This window comes from Triturus cristatus, chromosome 8 (genome assembly GCF_964204655.1).
Source record: "Triturus cristatus chromosome 8, aTriCri1.1, whole genome shotgun sequence".
Taxonomy (NCBI): domain Eukaryota; kingdom Metazoa; phylum Chordata; class Amphibia; order Caudata; family Salamandridae; genus Triturus; species Triturus cristatus.
Genome location: NC_140591.1, coordinates 685843375 through 685868087, shown reverse-complemented (window position 1 = coordinate 685868087; position 24713 = coordinate 685843375).

The following is a 24713-nucleotide window of genomic DNA, read 5'->3' as shown; positions in this document are numbered from 1 at the left end:
TTTCAGGTTGGCTTGATTGGTATTTTACCAATTCAAAGCTGGAATACTGTGCCTGGAGTGATAAATGGCTTTTGTCATTTTACAGCTCGGCAAGGACAGCCCTGTGTTAGTCCTATGCTTAAAGACTTTGCTGTAAAAATGGCAAAAGACTTTGTCCATTTCTATCTCGGCGTGGATAGCACTGTGCTAATCCTATGCTTAAAAACTTTGATATAAAAGCATACATTTGAGGTGAGCAGATCTAGAGTGTCGCTGGTGTTGAGAGTGCTCTATACAGGGGCTGCTTTCCACCTAAACTTGAGAACTACCCAGAGTTCTCTACTTCTTTTTTTGCACAATTTATTCTTCACTCTATCGTTGAAAGGGTATTCTTTTGACTTATACTGGGTGCGCCCTTGTGTCTAGACAAAGCTATACCTCTCTGAAGAGCTCTAATTAGAGCGAAACACTGTGTCAGGGGTTGCTTTTACTCATTTCAGGTTGGCTTGATTGGCATTTTACCAATTCAAAGCTGTAATACTGTGCCTGGAGTGATAAATGGCTTTTGTCATTTTACAGCTCGGCAAGAACAGCCCTGTGTTAGTCCTATGCTTAAAGACTTTGCTGTAAAAATGGCAAAAGACTTTGTCCATTTCTATCTCGGCGTGGATAGCACTGTGCTAATCCTATGCTTAAAAACTTTGATAGAAAAGCAGACATTTGAGGTGAGCAGATCTAGAGTGTCGCTGGTGTTGAGAGTGCTCTATACAGGGGCTGCTTTCCACCTAAACTTGAGAACTACCCAGAGTTCTCTACTTCTTTTTTTGCATAATTTATTCACCACTCTATGCCTGAAAGGGTATTCTTTTGACTTATACTGGGTGCGCCCTTGTGTCTGGACAAAGCTATACCTCTCTGAAGAGCTCTAATTAGAGCGAAACACTGTGTCAGGGGTTGCTTTTACTCATTTCAGGTTGGCTTGATTGGTATTTTACCAATTCAAAGCTGTAAAACTGTGCCTGGAGTGATAAATGGCTTTTGTCATTTTACAGCTCGGCAAGGACAGCCCTGTGTTAGTTCTATGCTTAAAGACTTTGCTGTAAAAATGGCAAAAAAAATTGTCCATTTCTATCTCGGCGTGGATAGCACTCTGCTAATCCTATGCTTAAAAACTTTGCTAGAAAAGCAGACATTTGAGGTGAGCAGATCTAGAGTGTTGCTGGTGTTGAGAGTGCTCTATACAGGGGCTGCTTTCATCCTAAACTTGAGAACTACCCAGAGTTCTCTACTTCTTTTTTTGCATAATTTATTCGTCACTCTATGCCTGAAAGGGTATTCTTTTGACTTATACTGGGTGCGCCCTTGTGTCTGGACAAAGCTATACCTCTCTGAAGAGCTCTAATTAGAGCGAAACACTGTGTCAGGGGTTGTTTTTAATCATTTCAGGTTGGCTTGATTGGTATTTTACCAATTCAAAGCTGTAATACTGTGCCTGGAGTGATAAATGGCTTTTGTCATTTTACAGCTCGTCGAAGACAGCCCTGTGTTAGTCATATGCTTAAAGACTTTGCTGTAAAAATGACAAAAGACTTTGTCCATTTCTATCTCGGCGTGGATAGCACTGTGCTAATCCTATGCTTAAAAAATTTGATAGAAAAGCAGACATTTGAGGTGAGCAGATCAAGAGTGTCGCTGGTGTTGAGAGTGCTCTATACAGGGGCTGTTTTCCACCTAAACTTGAGAACTACCCAGAGTTCTCTACTTCTTTTTTTGCATAATTTATTCGTCACTCTATGCCTGAAAGGGTATTCTTTTGACTTATGCTGGGTGCGCCCTTGTGTCTGGACAAAGCTATACCTCTCTGAAGAGCTCTAATTAGAGCGAAACACTGTGTCAGGGGTTGCTTTTACTCATTTCAGGTTGGCTTGATTGGTATTTTACCAATTCAAAGCTGTAATGTGCCAGGAGTTATAAATGGCTTTTGTCATTTTACAGCTCGGCAAGGACAGCCCTGTGTTAGTCCTATGCTTAAAGACTTTGCTGTAAAAATGGCAAAAGAGTTTTTCCATTTCTATCTCGGCGTGGATAGCACTGTGCTAATCCTATGCTTAAAAACTTTGATACAAAAGCAGACATTTGAGCTGAGCATATCTAGAGTGTCGCTGGTGTTGAGAGTGCTCTATACAGGGGCTGCTTTCCACCTAAACTTGAGAACTACCCAGAGTTCTCTACTTCTTTTTTTGCACAATGTATTCATCACTCTATGCCTGAAAGGGTATTCTTTTGACTTATACAGGGTGCGCCCTTGTGTCTGGACAAAGCTATACCTCTCTGAAGAGCTCTAATTAGAGCGAAACACTGTGTCAGGGGTTGCGTTTACTCATTTCAGGTTGGCTTGATTGGTATTTTACCAATTCAAAGCTGTAATACTGTGCCTGGAGTGATAAATGGCTTTTGTCATTTTACAGCTCGGCAAAGACAGCCCTGTGTTAGTCATATGCTTAAAGACTTTGCTGTAAAAATGGCAAAAGACTTTGTCCATTTCTATCTCGGCGTGGATAGCACTGTGCTAATCCTATGCTTAAAAACTTTGATAGAAAAGCAGACATTTGAAGTGAGCAGATCTAGAGTGTCGCTGGTGTTGAGAGTGCTCTATACAGGGGCTGTTTTCCACCTAAACTTGAGAACTACCCAGAGTTCTCTACTTCTTTTTTTGCATAATTTATTCGTCACTCTATGCCTGAAAGGGTATTCTTTTGACTTATACTGGGTGCGCCCTTGTGTCTGGACAAAGCTATACCTCTCTGAAGAGCTCTAATTAGAGCGAAACACTGTGTCAGGGGTTGCGTTTACTCATTTCAGGTTGGCTTGATTGGTATTTTACCAATTCGAAGCTGTAATGTGCCTGGAGTGATAAATGGCTTTTGTCATTTTACAGCTCGGCAAGGACAGCCCTGTGTTATTCCTATGCTTAAAGACTTTGCTGTAAAAATGGCAAAGGAGTTTGTCCATTTCTACCTCGGCGTGGATAGCACTGTGCTAATCCTATGCTTAAAAACTTTGATACAAAAGCAGACATTTGAGCTGAGCAGATCTAGAGTGTCGCTGGTGTTGAGAGTGCTCTATACAGGGGCTGCTTTCCACCTAAACTTGAGAACTACCCAGAGTTCTCTACTTCTTTTTTTGCACAATGTATTCGTTACTCTATGCCTGAAAGGGTATTCTTTTGACTTATACTGGGTGCGCCCTTGTGTCTGGACAAAGCTATACCTCTCTGAAGAGCTCTAATTAGAGCGAAACACTGTGTCAGGGTTTGCTTTTAATCATTTCAGGTTGGCTTGATTGGTATTTTACCAATTCAAAGCTGTAATACTGTGCCTGGAGTGATAAATGGCTTTTGTCATTTTACAGCTCGGCAAGGACAGCCCTGTGTTAGTCCTATGCTTAAAGACATTGCTGTAAAAATGGCAAAAGATTTTGTCCATTTCTATCTCGAAGTGGATAGCACTGTGCTAATCCTATGCTTAAAAACTTTGATAGAAAAGCAGACATTTGAGATTAGCAGATCTAGAGTGTCGCTGGTGTTGAGAGTGCTCTATACAGGGGCTGCTTTCCACCTAAACTTGAGAAATACCCAGAGTTCTCTACTTCTTTTTTTGCATAATTTATTCGTAACTCTATGCCTGAAAGGGTATTCTTTTGACTTATACTGGGTGCGCCCTTGTGTCTGGACAAAGCTATACCTCTCTGAAGAGCTCTAATTAGAGCGAAACACTGTGTCAGGGGTTGCTTTTACTCATTTCAGGTTGGCTTGATTGGTATTTTACCAATTCAAAGCTGTAATACTGTGCCTGGAGTGATAAATGGCTTTTGTCATTTTACAGCTCGGCAAAGACAGCCCTGTGTTAGTCCTATGATTATAGACTTTGCTGTAAAAATGGCAAAAGACTTTGTCCATTTCTATCTCGGCGTGGATAGCACTGTGCTAATCCTATGCTTAAAAACTTTGATAGAAAAGCAGACATTTGAGGTGAGCAGATCTAGAGTGTGGCTGGTGTTGAGAGTGCTCTATACAGGGGCTGCTTTCCACCTAAACTTGAGAACTACCCAGAGTTCTCTACTTCTTTTTTTGCATAATTTATTCGTCACTCTATGCCTGAAAGGGTATTCTTTTGACTTATACTGGGTGCGCCCTTGTGTCTGGACAAAGCTATACCTCTCTGAAGAGCTCTAATTAGAGCGAAACACTGTGTCAGGGGTTGCTTTTACTCATTTCAGGTTGGTTTGATTGGTATTTTACCAATTCAAAGCTGTAATGTGCCTGGAGTGATAAATGGCTTTTGTCATTTTACAGCTCGGCAAGGACAGCCCTGTGTTAGTCCTATGCTTAAAGACTTTGCTGTAAAAATGGCAAAAGAGTTTGTCCATTTCTATCTCGGCGTGGATAGCACTGTGCTAATCCTATGCTTAAAAACTTTGATACAAAAGCAGACATTTGAGGTGAGCAGATCTAGAGTGTCGCTGGTGTTGAGAGTGCTCTATACAGGGGCTGCTTTACACCTAAACTTGAGAACTACCCAGAGTTCTCTACTTCTTTTTTTGCACAATGTATTCGTCACTCTATGCCTGAAAGGGTATTCTTTTGACTTATACTGGGTGCGCCCTTGTGTCTGGACAAAGCTATACCTCTCTGAAGAGCTCTAATTAGAGCGAAACACTGTGTCAGGGTTTGCTTTTAATCATCTCAGGTTGGCTTGATTGGTATTTTACCAATTCAAAGCTGTAATACTGTGCCTGGAGTGATAAATGGCTTTTGTCGTTTTACAGCTCGGCAAGGACAGCCCTGTGTTAGTCCTATGCTTAAAAACTTTGCTGTAAAAATGGCAAAAGACTTTGTCCATTTCTATCTCGGCGTGGATAGCACTGTGCTATTCCTATGCTTAAAAACTTTGATAGAAAAGCAGACATTTGAGGTGAGCAGATCTAGTGTGTCGCTGGTGTTGAGAGTGGTCTATACAGGGGCTGCTTTCCACCTAAACTTGAGAACTACCCAGAGTTCTCTACTTCTTTTTTTGCATAATTTATTCGTCACTCTATGCCTGAAAGGGTATTCTTTTGACTTATACTGGGTGCGCCCTTGTGTCTGGACAAAGCTATACCTCTCTCTGAAGAGCTCTAATTAGACCGAAACACTGTGTCAGGGGTTGCTTTTAATCATTTCAGGTTGGCTTGATTGGTATTTTACCAATTCAAAGCTGTAATACTGTGCCTGGAGTGATAAATGGCTTTTGTCATTTTACAGCTCGGCAAGGACAGCCCTGTGTTAGTCCTATGCTTAAAGACTTTGCTGTAAAAATGGTAAAAGACTTTGTTCATTTCTATCTCGGCGTGGATAGCACTGTGCTAATCCTATGCTTAAAAACTTTGATAGAAAAGCAGACATTTGAGGTGAGCAGATCTAGAGTGTTGCTGGTGTTGAGAGTGCTCTATACAGGGGCTGCTTTCAACCTAAACTTGAGAACTACCCAGAGTTCTCTACTTCTTTTTTTGCATAATTTATTCGTCACTCTATGCCTGAAAGGGTATTCTTTTGACTTATACTGGGTGCGCCCTTGTGTCTGGACAAAGCTATACCTCTCTGAAGAGCTCTAATTAGAGCGAAACACTGTGTCAGGGGTTGCTTTTACTCATTTCAGGTTGGCTTGATTGGTATTTTACCAATTCAAAGCTGTAATGTGCCTGGAGTGATAAATGGCTTTTGTCATTTTACAGCTCGGCAAGGACAGCCCTGTGTTAGTCCTATGCTTAAAGACTTTGCTGTAAAAATGGCAAAAGACTTTGTCCATTTCTATCTCGGCGTGGATAGCACTGTGCTAATCCTATGCTTAAAAACTTTGATACAAAAGCAGACATTTGAGGTGAGCAGATCTAGAGTGTTGCTGGTGTTGAGAGTGCTCTATACAGGGGCTGCTTTCCACCTAAACTTGAGAACTACCCAGAGTTCTCTACTTCTTTTTTTGCATAATTTATTCGTCACTCTATGCCTGAAAGGGTATTCTTTTGACTTATACTGGGTGCGCCCTTGTGTCTGGACAAAGCTATACCTCTCTGAAGAGCTCTAATTAGAGTGAAACACTGTGTCAGGGGTTGCTTTTAATCATTTCAGGTTGGCTTGATTGGTATTTTACCAATTCAAAGCTGTAATACTGTGCCTGGAGTGATAAATGGCTTTTGTCATTTTACAGCTCGGCAAGGACAGCCCTGTGTTAGTCCTCTGCTTAAAGACTTTGCTGTAAAAATGGCAAAAGACTTTGTCCATTTCTATCTCGGCGTGGATAGCACTGTGCTAATCCTATGCTTAAAAACTTTGATAGAAAAGCAGAAATTTGAGGTGAGCAGATCTAGAGTGTCGCTGGTGTTGAGAGTGCTCTATACAGGGGCTGTTTTCCACCTAAACTTGAGAACTACCCAGAGTTCTCTACTTCTTTTTTTGCATAATTTATTCGTCACTCTATGCCTGAAAGGGTATTCTTTTGACTTATACTGGGTGCGCCCTTGTGTCTGGACAAAGCTATACCTCTCTGAAGAGCTCTAATTAGAGTGAAACACTGTGTCAGGGGTTGCTTTTACTCATTTAAGGTTGGCTTGATTGGTATTTTACCAATTCAAAGCTGTAATGTGCCTAGAGTGATAAATGGCTTTTGTCATTTTACAGCTCGGCAAGGACAGCCCTGTGTTAGTCCTATGCTTAAAGACTTTGCTGTAAAAATGGCAAAAGAGTTTGTCCATTTCTATCTCGGCGTGGATAGCACTGTGCTAATCCTATGCTTAAAAACTTTGATAGAAAAGCAGACATTTGAGGTGAGCAGATCTAGAGTGTTGCTGGTGTTGAGAGTGCTCTATACAGGGGCTGCTTTCCACCTAAACTTGAGAACTACCCAGAGTTCTCTACTTCTTTTTTTGCATAATTTATTCGTCACTCTATGCCTGAAAGGGTATTCTTTTGACTTATACTGGGTGCGCCCTTGTGTCTGGACAAAGCTTTACCTCTCTGAAGAGCTCTAATTAGAACGAAACACTGTGTCAGCGGTTGTTTTTAATCATTTCAGGTTTGCTTGATTGGTATTTTACCAATTCAAAGCTGTAATACTGTGCCTGGAGTGATAAATGGCTTTTGTCATTTTACCGCTCGGCAAGGACAGCCCTTTGTTAGTCCTATGCTTAAAGACTTTGCTGTAAAAATGGCAAAAGACTTTGTCCATTTCTATCTCGGCGTGGATAGCACTGTGCTAATCCTATGCTTAAAAACTTTGATAGAAAAGCAGACATTTGAGGTGAGCAGATCTAGAGTGTGGCTGGTGTTGAGAGTGCTCTATACAGGGGCTGCTTTCCACCTAAACTTGAGAACTACCCAGAGTTCTCTACTTCTTTTTTTGCATAATTTATTCGTCACTCTATGCCTGAAAGGGTATTCTTTTGACTTATACTGGGTGCGCCCTTGTATCTGGACAAAGCTATACCTCTCTGAAGAGTTCTAATTAGAGCGAAACACTGTGTCAGGGGTTGCTTTTACTCATTTCAGGTTGGCTTGATTGGTATTTTACCAATTCAAAGCTGTAATGTGCCTGGAGTGATAAATGGCTTTTGTCATTTTACAGCTCGGCAAGGACAGCCCTGTGTTAGTCCTATGCTTAAAGACTTTGCTGTAAAAATGGCAAAAGAGTTTGTCCATTTCTATCTCGGCGTGGATAGCACTGTGCTAATCCTATGCTTAAAAACTTTGATACAAAAGCAGACATTTGAGGTGAGCAGATCTAGAGTGTCGCTGGTGTTGAGAGTGCTCTATACAGGGGCTGCTTTACACCTAAACTTGAGAACTACCCAGAGTTCTCTACTTCTTTTTTTGCACAATGTATTCGTCACTCTATGCCTGAAAGGGTATTCTTTTGACTTATACTGGGTGCGCCCTTGTGTCTGGACAAAGCTATACCTCTCTGAAGAGCTCTAATTAGAGCGAAACACTGTGTCAGGGTTTGCTTTTAATCATCTCAGGTTGGCTTGATTGGTATTTTACCAATTCAAAGCTGTAATACTGTGCCTGGAGTGATAAATGGCTTTTGTCATTTTACAGCTCGGCAAGGACAGCCCTGTGTTAGTCCTATTCTTAAAAACTTTGCTGTAAAAATGGCAAAAGACTTTGTCCATTTCTATCTCGGCGTGGATAGCACTGTGCTATTCCTATGCTTAAAAACTTTGATAGAAAAGCAGACATTTGAGGTGAGCAGATCTAGAGTGTCGCTGGTGTTGAGAGTGGTCTATACAGGGGCTGCTTTCCACCTAAACTTGAGAACTACCCAGAGTTCTCTACTTCTTTTTTTGCATAATTTATTCGTCACTCTATGCCTGAAAGGGTATTCTTTTGACTTATACTGGGTGCGCCCTTGTGTCTGGACAAAGCTATACCTCTCTGAAGAGCTCTAATTAGAGCGAAACACTGTGTCAGGGATTGCTTTTACTCATTTCAGGTTGGCTTGATTGGTATTTTACCAATTCAAAGCTGTAATACTGTGCCTGGAGTGATAAATGGCTTTTGTCATTTTACAGCTCGGCAAGGACAGCCCTGTGTTACTTCTATGCATAAAGACTTTGCTGTAAAAATGGCAAAAGACTTTGTCCATTTCTATCTCGGCGTGGATAGCACTGTGCTAATCCTATGCTTAAAAACTTTGATAGAAAAGCAGACATTTGAGGTGAGCAGATCTAGAGTGTTGCTGGTGTTGAGAGTGCTTTATACAGGGGCTGCTTTCCACCTAAACTTGAGAACTATCCAGAGTTCTCTACTTCTTTTTTTGCATAATTTATTCGTCACTCTATGCCTGAAAGGGTATTCTTTTGACTTATACTGGGTGCGCCCTTGTGTCTGGACAAAGCTATACCTCTCTCTGAAGAGCTCTAATTAGACCGAAACACTGTGTCAGGGGTTGCTTTTAATCATTTCAGGTTGGCTTGATTGGTATTTTACCAATTCAAAGCTGTAATACTGTGCCTGGAGTGATAAATGGCTTTTGTCATTTTACAGCTCGGCAAGGACAGCCCTGTGTTAGTCCTATGCTTAAAGACTTTGCTGTAAAAATGGTAAAAGACTTTGTTCATTTCTATCTCGGCGTGGATAGCACTGTGCTAATCCTATGCTTAAAAACTTTGATAGAAAAGCAGACATTTGAGGTGAGCAGATCTAGAGTGTTGCTGGTGTTGAGAGTGCTCTATACAGGGGCTGCTTTCAACCTAAACTTGAGAACTACCCAGAGTTCTCTACTTCTTTTTTTGCATAATTTATTCGTCACTCTATGCCTGAAAGGGTATTCTTTTGACTTATACTGGGTGCGCCCTTGTGTCTGGACAAAGCTATACCTCTCTGAAGAGCTCTAATTAGAGCGAAACACTGTGTCAGGGGTTGCTTATAATCATTTCAGGTTGGCTTGATTGGTATTTTACCAATTCAAAGCTGGAATACTGTGCCTGGAGTGATAAATGGCTTTTGTCATTTTACAGCTCGGCAAGGACAGCCCTGTGTTAGTCCTATGCTTAAAGACTTTGCTGTAAAAATGGCAAAAGACTTTGTCCATTTCTATCTCGGCGTGGATAGCACTGTGCTAATCCTATGCTTAAAAACTTTGATATAAAAGCATACATTTGAGGTGAGCAGATCTAGAGTGTCACTGGTGTTGAGAGTGCTCTATACAGGGGCTGCTTTCCACCTAAACTTGAGAACTACCCAGAGTTCTCTACTTCTTTTTTTGCATAATTTATTCGTCACTCTATGCCGGAAAGGGTATTCTTTTGACTTATACTGGGTGCGCCCTTGGGTCTGGACAAAGCTATACCTCTCTGAAGAGCTCTAATTAGAGCGAAACACTGTGTCAGGGGTTGCTTTTATTCATTTCAGGTTGGCTTGATTGGTATTTTACCAATTTAAAGCTGTAATGTGCCTGGAGTGATAAATGGCTTTTGTCATTTTACAGCTCGGCAAGGACAGCCCTGTGTTAGTCCTATGCTTAAAGACTTTGCTGTAAAATTGGTAAAAGACTTTGTCCATTTCTATCTCGACGTGGATAGCACTGTGCTAATCCTATGCTTAAAAACTTTGATAGAAAAGCAGACATTTGAGGTGAGCAGATCTAGAGTGTCGCTGGTGTTGAGAGTGCTCTATACAGGGGCTGCTTTCCACCTAAACTTGAGAACTACCCAGAGTTCTCTACTTCTTTTTTTGCACAATTTATTCTTCACTCTATCGCTGAAAGGGTATTCTTTTGACTTATACTGGGTGCGCCCTTGTGTCTAGACAAAGCTATACCACTCTGAAGAGCTCTAATTAGAGCGAAACACTGTGTCAGGGGTTGCTTTTACTCATTTCAGGTTGGCTTGATTGGCATTTTACCAATTCAAAGCTGTAATACTGTGCCTGGAGTGATAAATGGCTTTTGTCATTTTACAGCTCGGCAAGAACAGCCCTGTGTTAGTCCTATGCTTAAAGACTTTGCTGTAAAAATGGCAAAAGACTTTGTCCATTTCTATCTCGGCGTGGATAGCACTGTGCTAATCCTATGCTTAAAAACTTTGATAGAAAAGCAGACATTTGAGGTGAGCAGATCTAGAGTGTCGCTGGTGTTGAGAGTGCTCTATACAGGGGCTGCTTTCCACCTAAACTTGAGAACTACCCAGAGTTCTCTTCTTCTTTTTTTGCATAATTTATTCGCCACTCTATGCCTGAAAGGGTATTCTTTTGACTTATACTGGGTGCGCCCTTGTGTCTGGACAAAGCTATACCTCTCTGAAGTGCTCTAATTAGAGCGAAACACTGTGTCAGGGGTTGCTTTTACTCATTTCAGGTTGGCTTGATTGGTATTTTACCAATTCAAAGCTGTAATACTGTGCCTGGAGTGATAAATGGCTTTTGTCATTTTACAGCTCGGCAAGGACAGCCCTGTGTTAGTTCTATGCTTAAAGACTTTGCTGTAAAAATGGCAAAAGACTTTGTCCATTTCTATCTCGGCGTGGATAGCACTCTGCTAATCCTATGCTTAAAAACTTTGCTAGAAAAGCAGACATTTGAGGTGAGCAGATCTAGAGTGTTGCTGGTGTTGAGAGTGCTCTATACAGGGGCTGCTTTCATCCTAAACTTGAGAACTACCCAGAGTTCTCTACTTCTTTTTTTGCATAATTTATTCGTCACTCTATGCCTGAAAGGGTATTCTTTTGACTTATACTGGGTGCGCCCTTGTGTCTGGACAAAGCTATACCTCTCTGAAGAGCTCTAATTAGAGCGAAACACTGTGTCAGGGGTTGTTTTTAATCATTTCAGGTTGGCTTGATTGGTATTTTACCAATTCAAAGCTGTAATACTGTGCCTGGAGTGATAAATGGCTTTTGTCATTTTACAGCTCGGCGAGGACAGCCCTGTGTTAGTCATATGCTTAAAGACTTTGCTGTAAAAATGACAAAAGACTTTGTCCATTTCTATCTCGGCGTGGATAGCACTGTGCTAATCCTATGCTTAAAAACTTTGATAGAAAAGCAGACATTTGAGGTGAGCAGATCTAGAGTGTCGCTGGTGTTGAGAGTGCTCTATACAGGGGCTGTTTTCCACCTAAACTTGAGAACTACCCAGAGTTCTCTACTTCTTTTTTTGCATAATTTATTCGTCACTCTATGCCTGAAAGGGTATTCTTTTGACTTATGCTGGGTGCGCCCTTGTGTCTGGACAAAGCTATACCTCTCTGAAGAGCTCTAATTAGAGCGAAACACTGTGTCAGGGGTTGCTTTTACTCATTTCAGGTTGGCTTGATTGGTATTTTACCAATTCAAAGCTGTAATGTGCCAGGAGTTATAAATGGCTTTTGTCATTTTACAGCTCGGCAAGGACAGCCCTGTGTTAGTCCTATGCTTAAAGACTTTGCTGTAAAAATGGCAAAAGAGTTTTTCCATTTCTATCTCGGCGTGGATAGCACTGTGCTAATCCTATGCTTAAAAACTTTGATACAAAAGCAGGCATTTGAGCTGAGCAGATCTAGAGTGTCGCTGGTGTTGAGAGTGCTCTATACAGGGGCTGCTTTCCACCTAAACTTGAGAACTACCCAGAGTTCTCTACTTCTTTTTTTGCACAATGTATTCATCACTCTATGCCTGAAAGGGTATTCTTTTGAATTATACAGGGTGCGCCCTTGTGTCTGGACAAAGCTATACCTCTCTGAAGAGCTCTAATTAGAGCGAAACACTGTGTCAGGGGTTGCGTTTACTCATTTCAGGTTGGCTTGATTGGTATTTTACCAATTCAAAGCTGTAATACTGTGCCTGGAGTGATAAATGGCTTTTGTCATTTTACAGCTCGGCAAAGACAGCCCCGTGTTAGTCATATGCTTAAAGACTTTGCTGTAAAAATGGCAAAAGACTTTGTCCATTTCTATCTCGGCGTGGATAGCACTGTGCTAATCCTATGCTTAAAAACTTTGATAGAAAAGCAGACATTTGAAGTGAGCAGATCTAGAGTGTCGCTGGTGTTGAGAGTGCTCTATACAGGGGCTGTTTTCCACCTAAACTTGAGAACTACCCAGAGTTCTCTACTTCTTTTTTTGCATAATTTATTCGTCACTCTATGCCTGAAAGGGTATTCTTTTGACTTATACTGGGTGCGCCCTTGTGTCTGGACAAAGCTATACCTCTCTGAAGAGCTCTAATTAGAGCGAAACACTGTGTCAGGGGTTGCGTTTACTCATTTCAGGTTGGCTTGATTGGTATTTTACCAATTCGAAGCTGTAATGTGCCTGGAGTGATAAATGGCTTTTGTCATTTTACAGCTCGGCAAGGACAGCCCTGTGTTATTCCTATGCTTAAAGACTTTGCTGTAAAAATGGCAAAAGAGTTTGTCCATTTCTACCTCGGCGTGGATAGCACTGTGCTAATCCTATGCTTAAAAACTTTGATACAAAAGCAGACATTTGAGCTGAGCAGATCTAGAGTGTCGCTGGTGTTGAGAGTGCTCTATACAGGGGCTGCTTTCCACCTAAACTTGAGAACTACCCAGAGTTCTCTACTTCTTTTTTTGCACAATGTATTCGTTACTCTATGCCTGAAAGGGTATTCTTTTGACTTATACTGGGTGCGCCCTTGTGTCTGGACAAAGCTATACCTCTCTGAAGAGCTCTAATTAGAGCGAAACACTGTGTCAGGGTTTGCTTTTAATCATTTCAGGTTGGCTTGATTGGTATTTTACCAATTCAAAGCTGTAATACTGTGCCTGGAGTGATAAATGGCTTTTGTCATTTTACAGCTCGGCAAGGACAGCCCTGTGTTAGTCCTATGCTTAAAGACATTGCTGTAAAAATGGCAAAAGATTTTGTCCATTTCTATCTCGAAGTGGATAGCACTGTGCTAATCCTATGCTTAAAAACTTTGATAGAAAAGCAGACATTTGAGATGAGCAGATCTAGAGTGTCGCTGGTGTTGAGAGTGCTCTATACAGGGGCTGCTTTCCACCTAAACTTGAGAACTACCCAGAGTTCTCTACTTCTTTTTTTGCATAATTTATTCGTAACTCTATGCCTGAAAGGGTATTCTTTTGACTTATACTGGGTGCGCCCTTGTGTCTGGACAAAGCTATACCTCTCTGAAGAGCTCTAATTAGAGCGAAACACTGTGTCAGGGGTTGCTTTTACTCATTTCAGGTTGGCTTGATTGGTATTTTACCAATTCAAAGCTGTAATACTGTGCCTGGAGTGATAAATGGCTTTTGTCATTTTACAGGTCGGCAAAGACAGCCCTGTGTTAGTCCTATGATTATAGACTTTGCTGTAAAAATGGCAAAAGACTTTGTCCATTTCTATCTCGGCGTGGATAGCACTGTGCTAATCCTATGCTTAAAAACTTTGATAGAAAAGCAGACATTTGAGGTGAGCAGATCTAGAGTGTCGCTGGTGTTGAGAGTGCTCTATACAGAGGCTGCTTTTCAGCTAAACTTGAGAACTACCCAGAGTTCTCTACTTCTTTTTTTGCATAATTTATTCGTCACTCTATGCCTGAAAGGGTATTCTTTTGACTTATACTGGGTGCGCCCTTGTGTCTGGACAAAGCTATACCTCTCTGAAGAGCTCTAATTAGAGCGAAACACTGTGTCAGGGGTTGCTTATAATCATTTCAGGTTGGCTTGATTGGTATTTTACCAATTCAAAGCTGGAATACTGTGCCTGGAGTGATAAATGGCTTTTGTCATTTTACAGCTCGGCAAGGACAGCCCTGTGTTAGTCCTATGCTTAAAGACTTTGCTGTAAAAATGGCAAAAGACTTTGTCCATTTCTATCTCGGCGTGGATAGCACTGTGCTAATCCTATGCTTAAAAACTTTGATATAAAAGCATACATTTGAGGTGAGCAGATCTAGAGTGTCGCTGGTGTTGAGAGTGCTCTATACAGGGGCTGCTTTCCACCTAAACTTGAGAACTACCCAGAGTTCTCTACTTCTTTTTTTGCATAATTTATTCGTCACTCTATGCCGGAAAGGGTATTCTTTTGACTTATACTGGGTGCGCCCTTGGGTCTGGACAAAGCTATACCTCTCTGAAGAGCTCTAATTAGAGCGAAACACTGTGTCAGGGGTTGCTTTTATTCATTTCAGGTTGGCTTGATTGGTATTTTACCAATTCAAAGCTGTAATGTGCCTGGAGTGATAAATGGCTTTTGTCATTTTACAGCTCGGCAAGGACAACCCTGTGTTAGTCCTATGCTTAAAGACTTTGCTGTAAAAATGGCAAAAGAGTTTGTCCATTTCTATCTCGGCGTGGATAGCACTGTGCTAATCCTATGCTTAAAAACTTTGATAGAAAAGCAGACATTTGAGGTGAGCAGATCTAGAGTGTCGCTGGTGTTGAGAGTGCTCTATACAGGGGCTGCTTTCCACCTAAACTTGAGAACTATCCAGAGTTCTCTACTTCTTTTTTTGCATAATTTATTCGTCACTCTATGCCTGAAAGTGTATTCTTTTGACTTATACTGGGTGCCCCCTTGTGTCTGTACAAAGCTATACCTCTCTCTGAAGAGCTCTAATTAGAGCGAAACACTGTGTCAGGGGTTGCTTTTAATCATTTCAGGTTGGCTTGATTGGTATTTTACCAATTCAAAGCTGTAATACTGTGCCTGGAGTGATAAATGGCTTTTGTCATTTTACAGCTCGGCAAGGACAGCCCTGTGTTAGTCCTATGCTTAAAGACTTTGCTGTAAAATTGGTAAAAGACTTTGTCCATTTCTATCTCGACGTGGATAGCACTGTGCTAATCCTATGCTTAAAAACTTTGATAGAAAAGCAGACATTTGAGGTGAGCAGATATAGAGTGTCGCTGGTGTTGAGAGTGCTCTATACAGGGGCTGCTTTCCACCTAAACTTGAGAACTACCCAGAGTTCTCTACTTCTTTTTTTGCACAATTTATTCTTCACTCTATGCCTGAAAGGGTATTCTTTTGACTTATACTGGGTGCGCCCTTGTGTCTAGACAAAGCTATACCTCTCTGAAGAGCTCTAATTAGAGCGAAACACTGTGTCAGGGGTTGCTTTTACTCATTTCAGGTTGGCTTGATTGGCATTTTACCAATTCAAAGCTGTAATACTGTGCCTGGAGTGATAAATGGCTTTTGTCATTTTACAGCTCGGCAAGAACAGCCCTGTGTTAGTCCTATGCTTAAAGACTTTGCTGTAAAAATGGCAAAAGACTTTGTCCATTTCTATCTCGGCGTGGATAGCATTGTGCTAATCCTATGCTTAAAAACTTTGATAGAAAAGCAGACATTTGAGGTGAGCAGATCTAGAGTGTCGCTGGTGTTGAGAGTGCTCTATACAGGGGCTGCTTTCCACCTAAACTTGAGAACTACCCAGAGTTCTCTACTTCTTTTTTTGCATAATTTATTCGCCACTCTATGCCTGAAAGGGTATTTTTTTGACTTATACTGGGTGCGCACTTGTGTCTGGACAAAGCTATACCTCTCTGAAGAGCTCTAATTAGAGCGAAACACTGTGTCAGGGGTTGCTTTTACTCATATCAGGTTGGCTTGATTGGTATTTTACCAATTCAAAGCTGTAATACTGTGCCTGGAGCGATAAATGGCTTTTGTCATTTTACAGCTCGGCAAGGACAGCCCTGTGTTAGTTCTATGCTTAAAGACTTTGCTGTAAAAATGGCAAAAGACTTTGTCCATTTCTATCTCGACGTGGATAGCACTCTGCTAATCCTATGCTTAAAAACTTTGCTAGAAAAGCAGACATTTGAGGTGAGCAGATCTAGAGTGTTGCTGGTGTTGAGAGTGCTCTATACAGGGGCTGCTTTCATCCTAAACTTGAGAACTACCCAGAGTTCTCTACTTCTTTTTTTGCATAATTTATTCGTCACTCTATGCCTGAAAGGGTATTCTTTTGACTTATACTGGGTGCGCCCTTGTGTCTGGACAAAGCTATACCTCTCTGAAGAGCTCTAATTAGAGCGAAACACTGTGTCAGGGGTTGTTTTTAATCATTTCAGGTTGGCTTGATTGGTATTTTACCAATTCAAAGCTGTAATACTGTGCCTGGAGTGATAAATGGCTTTTGTCATTTTACAGCTCGGCGAGGACAGCCCTGTGTTAGTCATATGCTTAAAGACTTTGCTGTAAAAATGACAAAAGACTTTGTCCATTTCTATCTCGGCGTGGATAGCACTGTGCTAATCCTATGCTTAAAAACTTTGATAGAAAAGCAGACATTTGAGGTGAGCAGATCTAGAGTGTCGCTGGTGTTGAGAGTGCTCTATACAGGGGCTGCTTTCCACCTAAACTTGAGAACTACCCAGAGTTCTCTACTTCTTTTTTTGCATAATTTATTCGCCACTCTATGCCTGAAAGGGTATTTTTTTGACTTATACTGGGTGCGCCCTTGTGTCTGGACAAAGCTATACCTCTCTGAAGAGCTCTAATTAGAGCGAAACACTGTGTCAGGGGTTGCTTTTACTCATATCAGGTTGGCTTGATTGGTATTTTACCAATTCAAAGCTGTAATACTGTGCCTGGAGTGATAAATGGCTTTTGTCATTTTACAGCTCGGCAAGGACAGCCCTGTGTTAGTTCTATGCTTAAAGACTTTGCTGTAAAAATGGCAAAAGACTTTGTCCATTTCTATCTCGGCGTGGATAGCACTCTGCTAATCCTATGCTTAAAAACTTTGCTAGAAAAGCAGACATTTGAGGTGAGCAGATCTAGAGTGTTGCTGGTGTTGAGAGTGCTCTATACAGGGGCTGCTTTCATCCTAAACTTGAGAACTACCCAGAGTTCTCTACTTCTTTTTTTGCATAATTTATTCGTCACTCTATGCCTGAAAGGGTATTCTTTTGACTTATACTGGGTGCGCCCTTGTGTCTGGACAAAGCTATACCTCTCTGAAGAGCTCTAATTAGAGCGAAACACTGTGTCAGGGGTTGTTTTTAATCATTTCAGGTTGGCTTGATTGGTATTTTACCAATTCAAAGCTGTAATACTGTGCCTGGAGTGATAAATGGCTTTTGTCATTTTACAGCTCGGCGAGGACAGCCCTGTGTTAGTCATATGCTTAAAGACTTTGCTGTAAAAATGACAAAAGACTTTGTCCATTTCTATCTCGGCGTGGATAGCACTGTGCTAATCCTATGCTTAAAAACTTTGATAGAAAAGCAGACATTTGAGGTGAGCAGATCTAGAGTGTCGCTGGTGTTGAGAGTGCTCTATACAGGGGCTGTTTTCCACCTAAACTTGAGAACTACCCAGAGTTCTCTACTTCTTTTTTTGCATAATTTATTCGTCACTCTATGCCTGAAAGGGTATTCTTTTGACTTATGCTGGGTGCGCCCTTGTGTCTGGACAAAGCTATACCTCTCTGAAGAGCTCTAATTAGAGCGAAACACTGTGTCAGGGGTTGCTTTTACTCATTTCAGGTTGGCTTGATTGGTATTTTACCAATTCAAAGCTGTAATGTGCCAGGAGTTATAAATGGCTTTTGTCATTTTACAGCTCGGCAAGGACAGCCCTGTGTTAGTCCTATGCTTAAAGACTTTGCTGTAAAAATGGCAAAAGAGTTTTTCCATTTCTATCTCGGCGTGGATAGCACTGTGCTAATCCTATGCTTAAAAACTTTGATACAAAAGCAGACATTTGAGCTGAGCAGATCTAGAGTGTCGCTGGTGTTGAGAGTGCTCTATACAGGGGCTGCTTTCCACCTAAACTTGAGAACTACCCAGAGTTCTCTACTTCTTTTTTTGCACAATGTATTCATCACTCCATGCCTGAAAGGGTATTCTTTTGACTTATACAGGGTGCGCCCTTGTGTCTGGACAAAGCTATACCTCTCTGAAGAGCTCTAATTAGAGCGAAACACTGTGTCAGGGGTTGCGTTTACTCATTTCAGGTTGGCTTGATTGGTATTTTACCAATTCAAAGCTGTAATACTGTGCCTGGAGTGATAAATGGCTTTTGTCATTTTACAGCTCGGCAAAGACAGCCCTGTGTTAGTCATATGCTTAAAGACTTTGCTGTAAAAATGGCAAAAGACTTTGTCCCTTTCTATCTCGGCGTGGATAGCACTGTGCTACTCCTATGCTTAAAAACTTTGATAGAAAAGCAGACATTTGAAGTGAGCAGATCTAGAGTGTCGCTGGTGTTGAGAGTGCTCTATACAGGGGCTGTTTTCCACCTAAACTTGAGAACTACCCAGAGTTCTCTACTTCTTTTTTTGCATAATTTATTCGTCACTCTATGCCTGAAAGGGTATTCTTTTGACTTATACTGGGTGCGCCCTTGTGTCTGGACAAAGCTATACCTCTCTGAAGAGCTCTAATTAGAGCGAAACACTGTGTCAGGGGTTGCGTTTACTCATTTCAGGTTGGCTTGATTGGTATTTTACCAATTCGAAGCTGTAATGTGCCTGGAGTGAGAAATGGCTTTTGTCATTTTACAGCTCGGCAAGGACAGCCCTGTGTTATTCCTATGCTTAAAGACTTTGCTGTAAAAATGGCATAAGAGTTTGTCCATTTCTACCTCGGCGTGGATAGCACTGTGCTAATCCTATGCTTAAAAACTTTGATACAAAAGCAGACATTTGAGCTGAGCAGATCTAGAGTGTCGCTGGTGTTGAGAGTGCTCTATACAGGGGCTGCTTTCCACCTAAACTTGAGAACTACCCAGAGTTCTCTACTTCTTTTTTTGCACAATGTATTCGTTACTCTATGCCTGAAAGGGTATTCTTTTGACTTATACTGGGTGCGCCCTTGTGTCTGGACAAAGCTATACCTCTCTGAAGAGCTCTAATTAGAGCGAAACACTGTGTCAGGGTTTGCTTTTAATCATTTCAGGTTGGCTTGATTGGTATTTTACCAATTCAAAGCTGTAATACTGTGCCTGGAGTGATAAATGGCTTTTGTCATTTTACAGCTCGGCAAGGACAGCCCTGTGTTAGTCCTATGCTTAAAGACATTGCTGTAAAAATGGCAAAAGATTTTGTCCATTTCTATCTCGAAGTGGATAGCACTGTGCTAATCCTATGCCTAAAAACTTTGATAGAAAAGCAGACATTTGAGATGAGCAGATCTAGAGTGTCGCTGGTGTTGAGAGTGCTCTATACAGGGGCTGCTTTCCACCTAAACTTGAGAACTACCCAGAGTTCTCTACTTCTTTTTTTGCATAATTTATTCGTAACTCTATGCCTGAAAGGGTATTCTTTTGACTTATACTGGGTGCGCCCTTGTGTCTGGACAAAGCTATACCTCTCTGAAGAGCTCTAATTAGAGCGAAACACTGTGTCAGGGGTTGCTTTTACTCATTTCAGGTTGGCTTGATTGGTATTTTACCAATTCAAAGCTGTAATACTGTGCCTGGAGTGATAAATGGCTTTTGTCATTTTACAGCTCGGCAAAGACAGCCCTGTGTTAGTCCTATGATTATAGACTTTGCTGTAAAAATGGCAAAAGACTTTGTCCATTTCTATCTCGGCGTGGATAGCACTGTGCTAATCCTATGCTTAAAAACTTTGATAGAAAAGCAGACATTTGAGGTGAGCAGATCTAGAGTGTCGCTGGTGTTGAGAGTGCTCTATACAGAGGCTGCTTTTCACCTAAACTTGAGAACTACCCAGAGTTCTCTACTTCTTTTTTTGCATAATTTATTCGTCACTCTATGCCTGAAAGGGTATTCTTTTGACTTATACTGGGTGCGCCCTTGTGTCTGGACAAAGCTATACCTCTCTGAAGAGCTCTAATTAGAGCGAAACACTGTGTCAGGGGTTTCTTTTACTCATTTCAGGTTGGCTTGATTGGTATTTTACCAATTCAAAGCTGTAATACTGTGCCTGGAGTGATAAATGGCTTTTGTCATTTTACAGCTCGGCAAGGACAGCCCTGTGTTAGTCCTATGCTTAAAGACTTTGCTGTAAAAATGGCAAAAGACTTTGTCCATTTCTATCTCGGCGTGGATAGCACTGTGCTAATCCTATGCTTAAAAACTTTGATAGAAAAGCAGACATTTGAGGTGAGCAGATCTAGAGTATCGCTGGTGTTGAGAGTGCTCTATACAGGGGCTGCTTTCCACCTAAACTTGAGAACTACCCAGAGTTCTCTACTTCTTTTTTTGCATAATTTATTCGTCACTCTATGCCTGAAAGGGTATTTTTTTGACTTATACTGGGTGCGCCCTTGTGTCTGGACAAAGCTATACCTCTCTGAAGAGCTCTAATTAGAGCGAAACACTGTGTCAGGGGTTGCTTTTGCTCATTTCAGGTTGGCTTGATTGGTATTTTACCAATTCAAAGCTGTAATACTGTGCCTGGAGTGATAAATGGCTTTTGTCATTTTACAGCTCGGCAAGGACAGCCCTGTGTTAGTCCTATGCTTAAAGACTTTGCTGTAAAAATGGCAAAAGACTTTGTCCATTTCTATCTCGGCGTGGATAGCACTGTGCTAATCCTATCCTTAAAAACTTTGATACAAAAGCAGACATTTGAGGTGAGCAGATCTAGATGTCGCTGGTGTTGAGAGTGCTCTATACAGGGGCTGCTTTCCACCTAAACTTGAGAACTACCCAGAGTTCTCTACTTTTTTTTTTTGAACAATTTATTCGTCACTCTATGCCTGAAAGGGTATTCTTTTGACTTATACTGGGTGCGCCCTTGTGTCTGGACAAAGCTATACCTCTCTGAAGAGCTCTAATTAGAGCGAAACACTGTGTCAGGGTTTGCTTTTAATCATTTCAGGTTGGCTTGATTGGTATTTTACCAATTCAAAGCTGTAATACTGTGCCTGGAGTGATAAATGGCTTTTGTCATTTTACAGCTCGGCAAGGACAGCCCTGTGTTAGTCCTATGCTTAAAGACATTGCTGTAAAAATGGCAAAAGATTTTGTCCATTTCTATCTCGAAGTGGATAGCACTGTGCTAATCCTATGCCTAAAAACTTTGATAGAAAAGCAGACATTTGAGATGAGCAGATCTAGAGTGTCGCTGGTGTTGAGAGTGCTCTATACAGGGGCTGCTTTCCACCTAAACTTGAGAACTACCCAGAGTTCTCTACTTCTTTTTTTGCATAATTTATTCGTAACTCTATGCCTGAAAGGGTATTCTTTTGACTTATACTGGGTGCGCCCTTGTGTCTGGACAAAGCTATACCTCTCTGAAGAGCTCTAATTAGAGCGAAACACTGTGTCAGGGGTTGCTTTTACTCATTTCAGGTTGGCTTGATTGGTATTTTACCAATTCAAAGCTGTAATACTGTGCCTGGAGTGATAAATGGCTTTTGTCATTTTACAGCTCGGCAAAGACAGCCCTGTGTTAGTCCTATGATTATAGACTTTGCTGTAAAAATGGCAAAAGACTTTGTCCATTTCTATCTCGGCGTGGATAGCACTGTGCTAATCCTATGCTTAAAAACTTTGATAGAAAAGCAGACATTTGAGGTGAGCAGATCTAGAGTGTCGCTGGTGTTGAGAGTGCTCTATACAGAGGCTGCTTTTCACCTAAACTTGAGAACTACCCAGAGTTCTCTACTTCTTTTTTTGCATAATTTATTCGTCACTCTATGCCTGAAAGGGTATTCTTTTGACTTATACTGGGTGCGCCCTTGTGTCTGGACAAAGCTATACCTCTCTGAAGAGCTCTAATTAGAGCGAAACACTGTGTCAGGGGTTTCTTTTACTCATTTCAGGTTGGCTTGATTGGTATTTTACCAATTCAAAGCTGTAATACTGTGCCTGGAGTGATAAATGGCTTTTGTCATTTTACAGCTCGGCAAGGACAGCCCTGTGTTAGTCCTATGCTTAAAGACTTTGCTGTAAAAATGGCAAAAGACTTTGTCCATTTCTATCTCGGCGTGGATAGCACTGTGCTAATCCTATGCTTAAAAACTTTGATAGAAAAGCAGACATTTGAGGTGAGCAGATCTAGAGTGTCGCTGGTGTTGAGAGTGCTCTATACAGGGGCTGCTTTCCACCTAAACTTGAGAACTACCCAGAGTTCTCTACTTCTTTTTTTGCATAATTTATTCGTCACTCTATGCCTGAAAGGGTATTTTTTTGACTTATACTGGGTGCGCCCTTGTGTCTGGACAAAGCTATACCTCTCTGAAGAGCTCTAATTAGAGCGAAACACTGTGTCAGGGGTTGCTTTTGCTCATTTCAGGTTGGCTTGATTGGTATTTTACCAATTCAAAGCTGTAATACTGTGCCTGGAGTGATAAATGGCTTTTGTCATTTTACAGCTCGGCAAGGACAGCCCTGTGTTAGTCCTATGCTTAAAGACTTTGCTGTAAAAATGGCAAAAGACTTTGTCCATTTCTATCTCGGCGTGGATAGCACTGTGCTAATCCTATCCTTAAAAACTTTGATACAAAAGCAGACATTTGAGGTGAGCAGATCTAGATGTCGCTGGTGTTGAGAGTGCTCTATACAGGGGCTGCTTTCCACCTAAACTTGAGAACTACCCAGAGTTCTCTACTTTTTTTTTTTGAACAATTTATTCGTCACTCTATGCCTGAAAGGGTATTCTTTTGACTTATACTGGGTGCGCCCTTGTGTCTGGACAAAGCTATACCTCTCTGAAAAGCTCTAACTAGAGCGAAACACTGTGTCAGGGGTTGCTTTTACTCCTTTCAGGTTGGCTTGATTGGTATTCTACCAATTCAAAGCTGTAATACTGTGTCTGGAGTGATAAATGGCTTTTGTCATTTTACAGCTCGGCAAGGACAGCCCTGTATTAGTCCTATGCTTAAAGACTTTGCTGTAAAAATGGCAAAAGACTTTGTCCATTTCTATCTCGGCGTGGATAGCACTGTGCTAATCCTATGCTTAAAAACTTTGATAGAAAAGCAGACATTTGAGGTGAGCAGATCTAGAGTGTCGCTGGTGTTGAGAGTGCTCTATACATGGGCTGCTTTCCACCTAAACTTGAGAACTACCCAAAGTTCTCTACTTCTTTTTTTGCATAATTTATTGGTCACTCTATGCCTGAAAGGGTATTCTTTTGACTTATACTGGGTGCGCCCTTGTGTCTGGACAAAGCTATACCTCTCTGAAGAGCTCTAATTAGAGCGAAACACTGTGTCAGGGGTTGCTTTTACTCATTTCAGGTTGGCTTGATTGGTATTTTACCAATTCAAAGCTGTAATACTGTGCCTGGAGTGATAAATGGCTTTTGTCATTTTACAGCTCGGCAAGGTCAGCCCTGTGTTAGTCCTATGCTTAAAGACTTTGCTGTACAAGTGGCAAAAGAGTTTGTCCATTTCTATCTCGGCGTGGATAACACTGTGCTAATCCTATGCTTAAAAACTTTGATATAAAAGCAGACATTTGAGGTGAGCAGATCTAGAGTGTCGCTGGTGTTGAGAGTGCTCTACACAGGGGCTACTTTCCACCTAAACTTGAGAACTACCCAGAGTTCTCTACTTCTTTTTTTGCACAATTTATTCGTCACTCTATGCCTGAAAGGGTATTCTTTTGACTTATACTGGGTGCGCCCTTGTGTCTGGACAAAGCTATACATCTCTGAAGAGCTCTAATTAGAGCGAACCACTGTGTCAGGGGTTGCTTTTACTCATTTCAGGTTGGCTTGATTGGTATTTTACCAATTCAAAGCTGTAATACTGTGCCTGGAGTGATAAATGGCTTTTGTCATTTTACAGCTCGGCAAGGACAGCGCTGTGTTAGTCCTATGCTTAAAGACTTTGCTGTAAAATTGGTAAAAGACTTTGTCCATTTCTATCTCGGTGTGGATAGCACTGTGCTAATCCTATGCTTCAAAACTTTGATAGAAAAGCAGACATTTGAGGTGAGCAGATCTAGAGTGTCGCTGGTGTTGAGAGTGCTCTATACAGGGGCTGCTTTCCACCTAAACTTGAGAACTACCCAGAGTTCTCTACTTCTTTTTTTGCACAATTTATTCGTCACTCTATGCCTGAAAGGGTATTCTTTTGACTTATACTGGGTGCGCCCTTGTGTCTAGACAAAGCTATACCTCTCTGAAGAGCTCTAATTAGCGCGAAACACTGTGTCAGGAGTTTCTTTTACTCATTTCAGGTTGGCTTGATTGGTATTTTACCAATTAAAAGCTGTAATACTGTGCCTGGAGTGATAAATGGCTTTTGTCATTTTACAGCTCGGCAAGGACAGCCCTGTGTTAGTCCTATGCTTAAAGACTTTGCTGTACAAGTGGCAAAA